Consider the following 11,686-nt stretch of genomic DNA (forward strand, 5'->3'; position numbering starts at 1 on the left):
ACACTCACTCACTCACTCACTCACTCACTCACTCACTCACTCACTCACTCACTCACTCACTCACTCACTCACTCACTCACAGCCTGCTTGCAATCCTTACTGTTTTCTTTGCCAGTCTGCCTCCATTTGTGGCTGTGAGTGCACAGAATATTAGATTAACATTTATGGCTGAGATGGATTATGTTTTGGCCTGTGTGTGTGTGTGTGTGTGTGTGTGTGTGTGTGTGTGTGTGTGTGTGTGTGTGTGTGTGTGTGTGTGTGTGTGTGTGTGTGTGTGTGTGTGCGCGTGTTTCCATGAACATGGGACTGTGGTTTGTAGAGTTGATGGGTTTCAAATGTCATTGAAGGGAGATGATGGCTTCATTGCAAAAGATCATAAGATGGAGAGAGCGTGCACGCACGCGCGCACACACACATGCACGCACGCACGCACGCACGCACGCACGCACGCACGCACGCACGCACGCACGCACGCACGCACGCACACACACACACACACACACAGACTTGCAAAGGCTACATTCTGGGGACTCATGAGTTTACATTACCGTGTGGGAACTCCCCTTTCTAGACATGGTACGCCTCTGAGAAAAATCATGCATGCTCAGAAAAACATCAGGAATCAGAATATCACATTAATTCAGAAATATTCAATACTTTCCCCCCCAGACCTGACTGAATCCTCCCATTTGGGAACCCACATGTTACATTACACCTTTCTGGGGACACCATAGCACACTTCAGATGCCAGACTTCCTGGGGACTCCAATCACATAGTCCATTCTTTCTGGGGACAACACTCCATAACAGTTCCAGATGTTCGAGTTCCAGTTCCCTTTCTGACTTTATGACTACAATATGTCCATATATGGGCATTCCCAGATATGGGCTTAATATTGATGACATCAGGGATCTCCATATATGGTATGAGCATAAAGGGGAGTCCTACATCTTGGTCAGTGAGGACATCAGGGATCTCCATATGGTATGAGCATAAAGGGGAGTCCTATACTTGGTCATTGAGGACATCAGGGATCTCCAGATATGGGCATACCTATCTGGAGATCCCCTACATCTTTAAGAGTCAGAGTGATTTCAGAACATTGATCTGACAGTGATGACCTATCTGGAGATCCCCTACATCTTTAAGAGTCAGAGTGATTTCACAACATTGATCTGACAGTGATGTCTTAACAGTCCTACATCTAGGTCAGTGATGTCAGGGTTATGTAAGAACAGTGATGTCAGAGTGACATCACAAGTGTGATGGGGACATACACGCACAGACAAGATCTGGAGGTTTTTACATCAAACCGCAAACTTTGGTCGCAATAACACTCAGATAATCTATTCTTTCTGGGGACAACACTCCATAACAGTTTCATATGTTACTCTCTGTCTGGGGACTTCATGTCATGACACTCCATCATATAGTCCATTCTTTCTGGGGACAACACTCCATAACAGTTTCAGATGTTACTCTCTGTCTGGGGACTCCATGTCATGACACTCCATCATATAGTCCATTCTTTCTGGGGACAACACTCCATAACAGTTTCATATGTTACTCTCTGTCTGGGGACTTCATGTCATGACACTCCATGATATAGTCCATTCTTTCTGGGGACAACACTCCATAACAGTTTCAGATGTTACTCTCTGTCTGGGGACTCCATGTCATGACACTCCATCATATAGTCCATTCTTTCTGGGGACAACACTCCATAACAGTTTCATATGTTACTCTCTGTCTGGGGACTTCATGTCATGACACTCCATCATATAGTCCATTCTTTCTGGGGACAACACTCCATAACAGTTTCAGATGTTACTCTCTGTCTGGGGACTCCATGTCATGACACTCCATCATATAGTCCATTCTTTCTGGGGACAACACTCCATAACAGTTTCAGATGTTACTCTGTCTGGGGACTTCATGTCATGAAACTTGATCTGATATAAAGTGATTGCAGTCTGGGCCCTCACCCTATGACGAACATTCATGGGTGGGTGATTTGAACACTATATGTGGAGACAAGGTGAAATAGCCGCTTGAAGGTAGCAATGGCATGTACTATAATCATATGTCAAGATGCCACTGCTAGATGATCCTATCACAATGCTAGAGGTCCAACATGTGATTGACCACCAGCTAAAGGCTGGAAAAGAAACAGAACCTGATGGACCTATTCAAGAAGCGTAACCAACTTGATTGTGACAACTACCGGGGCACAAGCATGCAAATAGTGCAGCTAAAGTGTAGGATCAGCGCTGCTGCCGTGATCATAGGGGCAATTTGACAGACTGTACGTGTGGTTTTGGGGACAACTGCTTTGAATCGCTATTATTGGTATTAAAACAGAAACCAAGCAAACAGGGAGAAATACAAATACATTTAATGGGAAGCATTCGGTTTTACATTCATGTCATGTCATGAGTTAGTTATGTAAACTTACAAATGTAAATGTTCATGTGGACATGAACCCCAGTGATAATGCGGTGAGCCTCACTGAGCCTTCCGCTACCCCACAATCATACACAGCATCTGAGAGCCAACCAACCTCCACAGCGAGAGAAAGAACAACCCCCTCCGCAGGTGAGCACAGATGGCCAACTTAAGACACAGGGAAGCATAACTGGCACACAGGTGGGAATTGGGGACATTGAAGGGTTTATTTGATGGGTGTCATTAAATGACTGACATGGCACACTGACTATCTAAAACAGAAAAACGTGGCACATCATTTCAAAAAGGTTGCTGGCCCGTGTTCGTACATTGTAGCCTTTGTGTTAGTAAGAACTGCCTTTGGAGCTTGTATAGTAGTAAGTAGTCTCGGAAGATACGACACAGAAGAGGCATGAATATCCCGGTAGAGAAGAAGCAACCATCGGTAGTGACCAAAAACCCTCCGTGTCCGTTCCAGCTGTGGAAAAGAAAGTGGATGGATCTTGTCTGTACAACAAGAAACAATACTGTTGGTTTTGTGTTGTACATCAAAATGGCAAGGCACTTGGAGCAGGTTCACATAAAGGAGAAAGAAGTAGCATTAGCAATGAGTTTTCCTAAGGGCTCTAAAGAAAGGCGTAATCATTTGCAATTACTCCGTAATCAAGGAAACTTTGCATATAATTGCAAAGTTTTGGAAGAGGGTCGCGGTAGTTTGGTTGTGCAGAAGCAGCCACAAAAATAAGAACAAGGGAACGTCTACTTGCCCTGTGCGTACTGCCAAGGACTACACCCTAAGCATGCAATGTGGAGACACTTTCGCACTTGCATTGCTAGATCAGCCCATGAGAAAGCCCTACCAGGTAGAACTCCAGTTCAAGACCTCTGTGCTGCTGCCTTACCCCACTCTAGCACGGTTAGCAAAGAACTCTGGGCATTGGTATGTAAGATGAAAAAGGATGACATTGCTTGTACAGTTAAATCAGACCCTTGGATTTTGAAATTTGGAGAGTATCGGTTCAATAAGCATGGATATGATCCCTCAAAACACGAATATGTAAGACAAGGCATGAGGTCTCTTGGTCGACTCGTTTTCTATGGCAAGGATGTAACACCTTTTAAAAGTATCGCGGAATATGTCATGCCAAAAAACTTTTATGAGCTGGTGAAGGCAGTGTTACACACATCGGTAACAAACACAAGGAGCGAAGAGGCCCTCTCACTTCCATTAAAGCTTGGACAAAGCCTGAAAAGAATCGCTATGATCATGCAGGGTAACGCACTTATCACTGGGGACAAAGCACTTGCGGAAAAGGCAAAAAACTTCCAAGAAGTCTATGATGCAAAGTGGAATGAGTTGGTAGCAGGGAACTGTCACAGGAAACTCGATGAGGCAAACTATAATACCCCTTTGCTACTGCCCCTTACAGAGGATGTGAAACGACTACATGATTTCCTGAATAAGCAGCAGCAGCAGGATTTTGAGGCCTTGAAGTGTGCAGAGACGTTGGAGAACTACAGGAAGCTGACCTTGGTAACTCTTACTCAGGTTCTCCTGTTCAACAGGAGAAGACAAGGGGAGTTGTCCAAAATGAAGCTATCTGCATTCCTGTCAAGGGTTCAAAAGGAAAGTCACGAAGACATAAATTATGCTCTCTCTGACCTTGAACAAAGTCTGTGCAAATACTTCTCCAGAGTTGAAGTCAGAGGAAAAAATACCAAGAAGGTGACCATCCTCCTAAGTCCACCGATGGTATCATCACTCGAGCTTCTCTGTGCAAGTAGATGCAATTGTGGTGTCCATGAGGATAATCCATATATGTTTGCTGGAGCAGGGGGGGAGGCAGAGAGTTGTCACGTGAGCGCCTGGATCTGAGCTGGAGATGACCATCTGAAGGCTCATTCCTTCCCCGAGCTGTAGGAATCAGAAAGAGCATCAGATATGTACATTTGAGTTACTATAGGAGCCCCAAAGGCAGTTCTTTCTAACACAAAGGCTACAATGTACTAACACAGGCCAGCAACCTTTTTGAAATGATGTGCCACGTTTTTCTGTTTTAGATAGTCAGTGTCCCCTGTGTGCCAGTTATGCTTCCCTGTGTCTTAAGTTTGCCATCTGTGCTCACCTGCGGAGAGGGTCTTTTTTTCTCTCGCTGTGGAGGTTGGCTGGTTCTCAGGTGCTGTGTAGAATTGTGGGGCAGAGGAAGGCTTGGTCAGGGTAACTGCGTCATCACTGGGGCGTTTGACGCCACAGAGAGCACGTTGTGAAGACTCTGGCTTTCCCTGAGCTGTAGGAATGAGAAGAAGCATCAAAAAATATCATTTTGGGGTTCCTTCACATGAAAAGGTTTGAGAACCACTGACATAGTAGTCTCTCAAGAACAGACTAACTGAGCTCCAGTTAAATGATAAGGACCTTTTCTTTGACGATGGCTGGCCAGATTGTTGACATACAAACATCGTTTTTTCAAAAAAATCTTAGAAGGATTCAAAAGACACTTATGTAATCGGGTCAAAAATCTAATTTTCACGATTTTTCAAAAATAGCAGATCTACAAGCTCGCAGCGCGGCACTCGGTGCCGCGCTGTGAGCTTGTATATCTGCTATTTTTCAATAGTTAAAGCATAAAATATTGCGTCATAATGTGTTCAGGCCTAAATGGGTTAAGTTTGCCATCTGTGCTTACCTGCGGAGAGGGTCTTTCTTTCTCTCGCTGTGGAGGTTGGCTGTTTCTCAGGTGCTGTGTATAATTGTGGGGCAGAGGAAGGCTTGGTCAGGGTAACTGCGTCATCACTGGGGCGTTTGACGCCACAGAGAGCACGTTGTGAAGACTCTGGCCTTCCGGTGAGGGTCACGGCATCATCACTGGGGCGTTTGACGACACAGAGAGCATGTTGTGAAGACTCTGGCCTTCCCTGAGCTGTAAGAATTACATGCAAGTCACAAAAGAACAATTGAGTTGCTATACGTGTGCCAACACAAGGACTACAACGCACTGATATAGCAAACTATGTGACTCACTCGATAAGGGGTCTGGCTCTTCATGTGCTGTGAGGGCAGGTGGGGTCACAGATGGAGCTTTCACCACTTTCTTTCTGCAGAGGCAGGACAATAAAGTCATCTCCCCATTCACTTAATCGCTTTCCTAAGTATTACTTATTATTCTTGAAAATCCTCTAAAACCAGAGAGCAGAACGGGTTAGAGCAGTGATTTGCAATTCTAGGTTAAACCCCTTTACGGATATCATAATCTAGCAACAACCACTACAAAATATCGTGTTTAATTCTTACGCAGAGCATGATTCTCTTTTTTTGGACATAGTTTGGAGGGGCTGCAAATAAAATTAAGGCAGGGTGAATACATTTGCTGGTGCATCTTTTCTTTTTTTTAAAGGCTTAAAATCCCTAATTGAACAGTACTAATTGGATTTTGTCTTTGTTCAACATGTCTCAGTGGCGTTTGTCTTGAGTCTCGGTGACCTACCTTGACTTCTTGGTCTTGTTTTTTGGCAGCTTTCTTTTAATGTTCACATTCTTGACAGAACACACCGCCCCATCATAGTATTTCACAGTGCATGTCCTTGCTGTCAACACACAGAGAAACATGGACATATTTATCACTAAAACTATGTCTACTTTATGCCATCATGCAGTGGTGATAAGTACCCAGATGTAATAGAGCATCTGCAAGCTCAATGTTAGCTTAATGTGAGCTTGTAGATCGGCTTCTTTCAAATAGCCTATGTCTAAAGTAGCGGTTAATGTGTGTTTTGCCATTTACAACACTGTCTTTGTGACATGCGTTTCAGTGATTCAAACCTCTCTCGTTGACTTTGGTTACTTTTGCTGAATAGTAGCGAGAGTCTGTCCACTGGGCCAAGACACGCTCTCCTACACAAAAGTCCTGGAAAGCAAAAAAGCAGGTTTAGTACACCTTTTAAGACCCTTTTACGTAACAAACCAATCAGTCAACACATAAATACAGGTATGGTATATCGCAAGAACCTCTTATGCTAATATTTGCTAATGCCTCTCACCATTTTGTCGGGTCATCCAGCTTCCTGACCATCGTCTTGATCCTGTTTCTGTAGACTCAAACTATAAATACAAAAGGGGAGGGGGTGTCAAACTCCTGGGATGGGTCCATCAGGGCTCAATGCTAGTGTCTGTTATGCTTAAGTCAATCAATGCCCTACCAGTGTGCTCTAACACAGTGGTTCCCAAACTTGTTAGCCAGTGACCCAAAATATAAATTAGACATTCTTGGAATGAATACTTTAATTTGTTTGAAAATCATGACATTGATTGCTATTTTGATCTATTTAGGAACAATATGTAGGAGGGGAACTCAGATGGGTCCCGACCCATTGTTTGGGAACCAAGGCCCTACTTGGCATTACTTACGTACGTTTTATGCCCATATATGGAGATTCCTATGTTGTCAATATTAAGGACATTATTAAGGATATTGTAATCAATATTAAGGATATATATGGGAATGCCCATATACCTCCCAACCTCTCCGCCTCAACCTCCGACCAGTATCACAGCCACCTCTAATGGGCCCATTCACTTTAATGTAAATACAGCGGATTTTTACACATTAAATATTAATTCTGTGTTGGACCCAGAGCTTCGAAATCTCTTCCAATCCGTCAAAAAGGCCTGGATATGCATTGGAAGAATGTGTAGACCTTTAAACTTTTAAAACAATACAACAGAGGAATATATAAGGATGCAGCAGAGAAGTCGCCTGTCTGCTGGACCTACAGAGAGCCGTTTACACTGATTAATTTAGACCAGGGCTACTCAACTTAAGATGCCTCAGGGGCCACTCAGCAAAATACAAAGGGCCGCAAGCAAAAAATTACGGTCCCATTTTGGATGTTTACAATGATTTTGTAACATACTTCATGACAAGTCTAATAATTAAGTAAACACAAAGAAAACAGACACATTTTTGGGTCTAACAACCCAACTTATTGTATTCTGGGAGAACATTATTGTTGGGTGGGACAATAGGTACTTATCTACACCCCTAAATCAAGTCAAACCACCCCCACAATAGTTGTCAACTTTAAAATACTTTTACTCCACTACAAATATTTAAAACTACTAGTTATTTAGTAGATTTAGATTATTATTGCAAAACATACATTTCCCACTTAAAATAACACATGCACATACCCATAAGGGTCCATTTGGTTACTATCATTTAGCTGAGGACCCACTAGAACTCCCTCAAGGACCCCTGGGGGTCCTCAGACCCCACTTAGAGAACCAATGCTCTAAGCTAATGTAGTCCTTTGCAATAAAAACGGATGTCCCGCGATTATTATATTTTATCATGATCTGCTATTTTCAACACGCAACAACCCCGCAGTACGGTGCTATGGCGAAGCACAAATCAATCAAAACAATCATCTCATCTGCGCTGCTGTGCGACTTTAAATCGTCACAGATGACAAGGGCTATAGGACAATGCATCTGATGACCAATAGAAACTGCAATTGTAAATAGCTACAGTACACAATGCCATTATTATGCAGGCCTATACATTAAGCAATCAACGTCAGACAATGAACTCGATAGTCTTTTTTTATTTGTGAATGTACAATAATGTCAACGAATAAAGCTTAATTTTATGGGGGAATAACTTCACGGCTAGTTATTTGAACAATCATTTGTTTGCGCGAGTGTTTGTTTCTTTTAGCAAACTGGGATAATCTTTGAATGGTTTATGCTTGTGTCGCAACGTGAATATCGATCCGAAAACAAGGTGCCGCGCGTCGGAGAGAGCCTCCCCGCTCCGAGTATGCGTGTGGCTCGCCTCGCAGCTGGATTTGGCCCAGGGGCGTCAATTGGGTATGGCAGGGGTATGCATCTGCCATACCTTGGCTACAGGGGGAAATAATAAAATGTACTTTTCATTGTGCCTGTTGCTAAGGTATGGCAACATGACTGGTGTCTTGCACGTGCGCGAAGGCGCGCGTGCAAGACACCAGTCATGTTGCCATACCTTACCTTTTTCTGAACTGACGCCACTGATTTGCTCGGCTCGCTGCATATCCATGGAGAAAGAGAGAGGCACCTCGCGAAAACTCTCTGGAGAGAAGATTATATTCCTCATCCAGCAAAAGTATTCACGTTGATGTTGTGCTTGTGCGCGAATGAAACCCACTGATTTATAACTAGTTTACAGCCTGCAACTAATCGCTGCTGCTGCCTTTGCTGCTGCGTGATGCCTGCTTCGAAAGAAAGGCTGGTAGGCGAGGTTAGCTTCGAAAGCACTCAGTCTACCCAGTGTGTGAAATGAACAGAGGCGGTGGTAACAGCCTATCAGCGTCAGCCTATCAGTCGTTGTCATAGAGATGACAACCCATACCCCGGCATCAGCCAATCAGCGTGCCGTTCTCTCTCTCTCTCGCACACAGATTTCAGAGCGCATGCAATGAAGTGGAATACAAAGAAAAGTGGAAAAAAAACGTGTATTTTTTTTTTTTTTAATAATTCGTCCTGGGTCCGGTCGGCGGTGCCTCGCGGTCCGGACGTGGACCGCGGTCCGCCTATTGAGGACCCCTAATTAGGCTATTATAATAATATAACCCAAGATTATGCCATTTTATAAAAAAAAATAAAAAAAGATTTTTTTAAAAACAGACCTACAAGCTCCCAGCACGACGCATCCACAACGCGTTGTGAGCTTGTAGGTCTGCTATTTTATTTGCGACACCCTTGTACTGCGAAGTATAAATTAGGCTTCTTTCCCAGAACAGAACGGCGGATTTAGACTCAGGTTTATACTCTCCAATACTAACCAAAGTGAATGGGCCCATTAGAAAAGAAGTCAATCCAGAAAAATCAGTAAAATAAATAAAAAAGACATTGAAAATACTGTTGAGAACACAGTAGCAAATGCTGATGATTCAGCATGTTTAAATATTGTTAACGTTACATTCATGCCAAATAATTACCTGTGCTACCATGACAAGAGGGAGAAGTACGGAGACGTCTGCAGTGCCTTGCACAAACTTGTTAATTCAACACACCAGGCAGTGATTAGCACTGGCTGTGGTCGGTGGGGGAGGGGAGGAGAACTTGTCTGTGACCGAACTGAAACTGCTGCATGCCCCCCCTCCCTCTCTCTCTATCGTCTCCCTGCCACAGTATTTCTACTAAAATATAAAAAAAAACATCTCATCTGCGCTGCTGTGCGACTTTAAATCGTCTGTCCACGCAAATAATGTCGAGAAACATGATCGACAGTATTGCATTACAACATGCAGATCATCACAGTGACTTTGTCACCAGCTAAAAAACGTTTAGTTTTTAGTCCTTAAGTTAAAAGTCTCATTCTTGATAAGATATGTGCAGTGGATCTGTTTAAACACAAGATGCAGGGTCACCCTACTATAAAATATATACAGAATCACTTGTAAACTTACCTTATCGTTTATAATGATGTGACTTGCATGTAATGTTGAAAATTTCCCGGTAAGTTCTCCAGACTCCAGTAATGTAGTGACGTATTGTATGCATGAATGGCCTACGGCCTCAAATCCAATGAAATTGTCGTCTAAGAGACACGTGTCTGGCACGTCACTGGCCTGTCGCTTCTCATTGGCTAAATGTGTGTAACATTAGCACACCATAGCAGTACCATTTGCGGTCGCTGGGGGGAGCACTTGTAACACACTAGTAGCACACTACTCAGAGATTAAAGACCTTGTGTGCCATTTGAAAAAAAAGCTCTGGGCATAGTAATTCATTGTTCTGGATTGATTTAACGCTCTTCTCATGTGGGGACTAATACTTAGGTGCCCACATGGTTTTTTAGTCCCCATGTCGTGACTGTGCTATCATGTGGAAGTCCCCTCGTGGTAGCAATTGCAAACCCACATACACACACACACACACACACACACACACACACACACACACACACACACACACACACACACACACACACACACACACACACACACACACACACACACAAAAGAACTGTTCCCAATAACACAGATTAGGGAGCTTTTCAAAGTATTATTAGCAGGGGATAAAGAGTGCTATATACTTTCCCACCAAACAAACCACTAACCTTGAAGAACCTTAAAGAAGTGCAACAGAAATGCTGACTATAGTGGAAAACATCTTTTGACTCTCTGTGCAGAAGATGAAACCGCTCCATACGGTACATCAACCTCATTATTCATTAAATATGGATGGCAGAGGTTTTAGCATTCAACGTGACACACGTGTCACCATATGGCCAACATGGGGAGGGGATGGGAGGGAAGGGAAGGGAAGGGAAGGGAAGGGAAGGGAAGGGAAGGGAAGGTTTTATTTCAATCTGAACCCAATAAAACCTGAGGCCGATTCTAACAGTTTTCTGAAAACAAACGATTATGAAGATTATGAAAACTAGCGATTATGTCAAATAATTGCGATTAGATGATTATGTAATAATTGTGACAGCCCTAGTTGTCACTGCTGTTGTACCCTACTGGCTTAGTACTGTTGCTATATCAGTGGTGCTCAAACATTTTCATGTGTAGGACCACTAACATATGTATTTGGCCACCGAACCCCATCTCAAAATATTATGTTCCTGGGTCCCCCAGAAGCAAAGATGAGTTAAAAAGCATATCTAACTATTCATTTAGCGAATGTCAGTCAGTCCGCCGTCCGCCGTCTGCAGTGTTGCCAGACGTACGATAATTATCGTATTTGTACGATAATTTGACCCTCTGTACGATGTACGATCAATAATTCCAAAAATGCCCAAATGTACGATAATTTCGGCATATCATCTAAAAGAGCGTGAATTCACTATGTTCCCTGGCTGCTGATCTGGGATCTGGTTTGGCTTCTCAAAATAAGCCAGGAAATCAGTCAATCTGACCCTAGATCTGTACTTGGAGGCATTAAAAACACTGGTTGCATCTTTCCAGACCAGTTTCAGGCTTTTATTTGTGTAAGCTCCAAGAAGTTGCCTGCCTCCACACAGCATATCTGATGCGTTTTTGTCACGCAGGAGTCTAAAACGAGGTCGTTTCTTACACTAAAGACGCATTTTTTGGTGAAATTACGTTTTTACGCGAGTGATTTCTCTTTTTTGGCCGTGTACGATAGTTTCATGTCAAATACGATAATTCTGAGCCTCCGGTACGATAATTCAACATTTCCCATCTGGTAACACTGGCCGTCTGTCTGCATGCGCCACCAGTGTCGCGACCATG

At 43.3% G+C, this 11,686-nt stretch overlaps 1 protein-coding gene and 1 long non-coding RNA gene across 3 annotated transcripts in view; one reads left to right on the forward strand and one right to left on the reverse strand.

The window, feature by feature from the left end:
* rbfox1 (RNA binding fox-1 homolog 1) overlaps positions 1–11,686 on the forward strand; it is a gene marked incomplete at both ends in the record, with an annotated part of 479,064 nt that overhangs the window by 200,978 nt on the left and 266,400 nt on the right. The window lies entirely within an intron of this gene.
* On the reverse strand, positions 3,858–5,299 carry LOC308283598. The gene is made up of 3 exons (XR_013961942.1): positions 5,134–5,299; positions 4,573–4,734; positions 3,858–4,361 (listed from the first exon to the last, which is right to left on the reverse strand). It is a non-coding gene; the product is annotated as an uncharacterized lncRNA (long non-coding RNA).

Source organism: Nannobrachium achirus (genome assembly GCF_963921795.1).
Source record: "Nannobrachium achirus genome assembly, chromosome: 4".
In the NCBI taxonomy this organism is placed as follows: Eukaryota; Metazoa; Chordata; class Actinopteri; order Myctophiformes; family Myctophidae; genus Nannobrachium; species Nannobrachium achirus.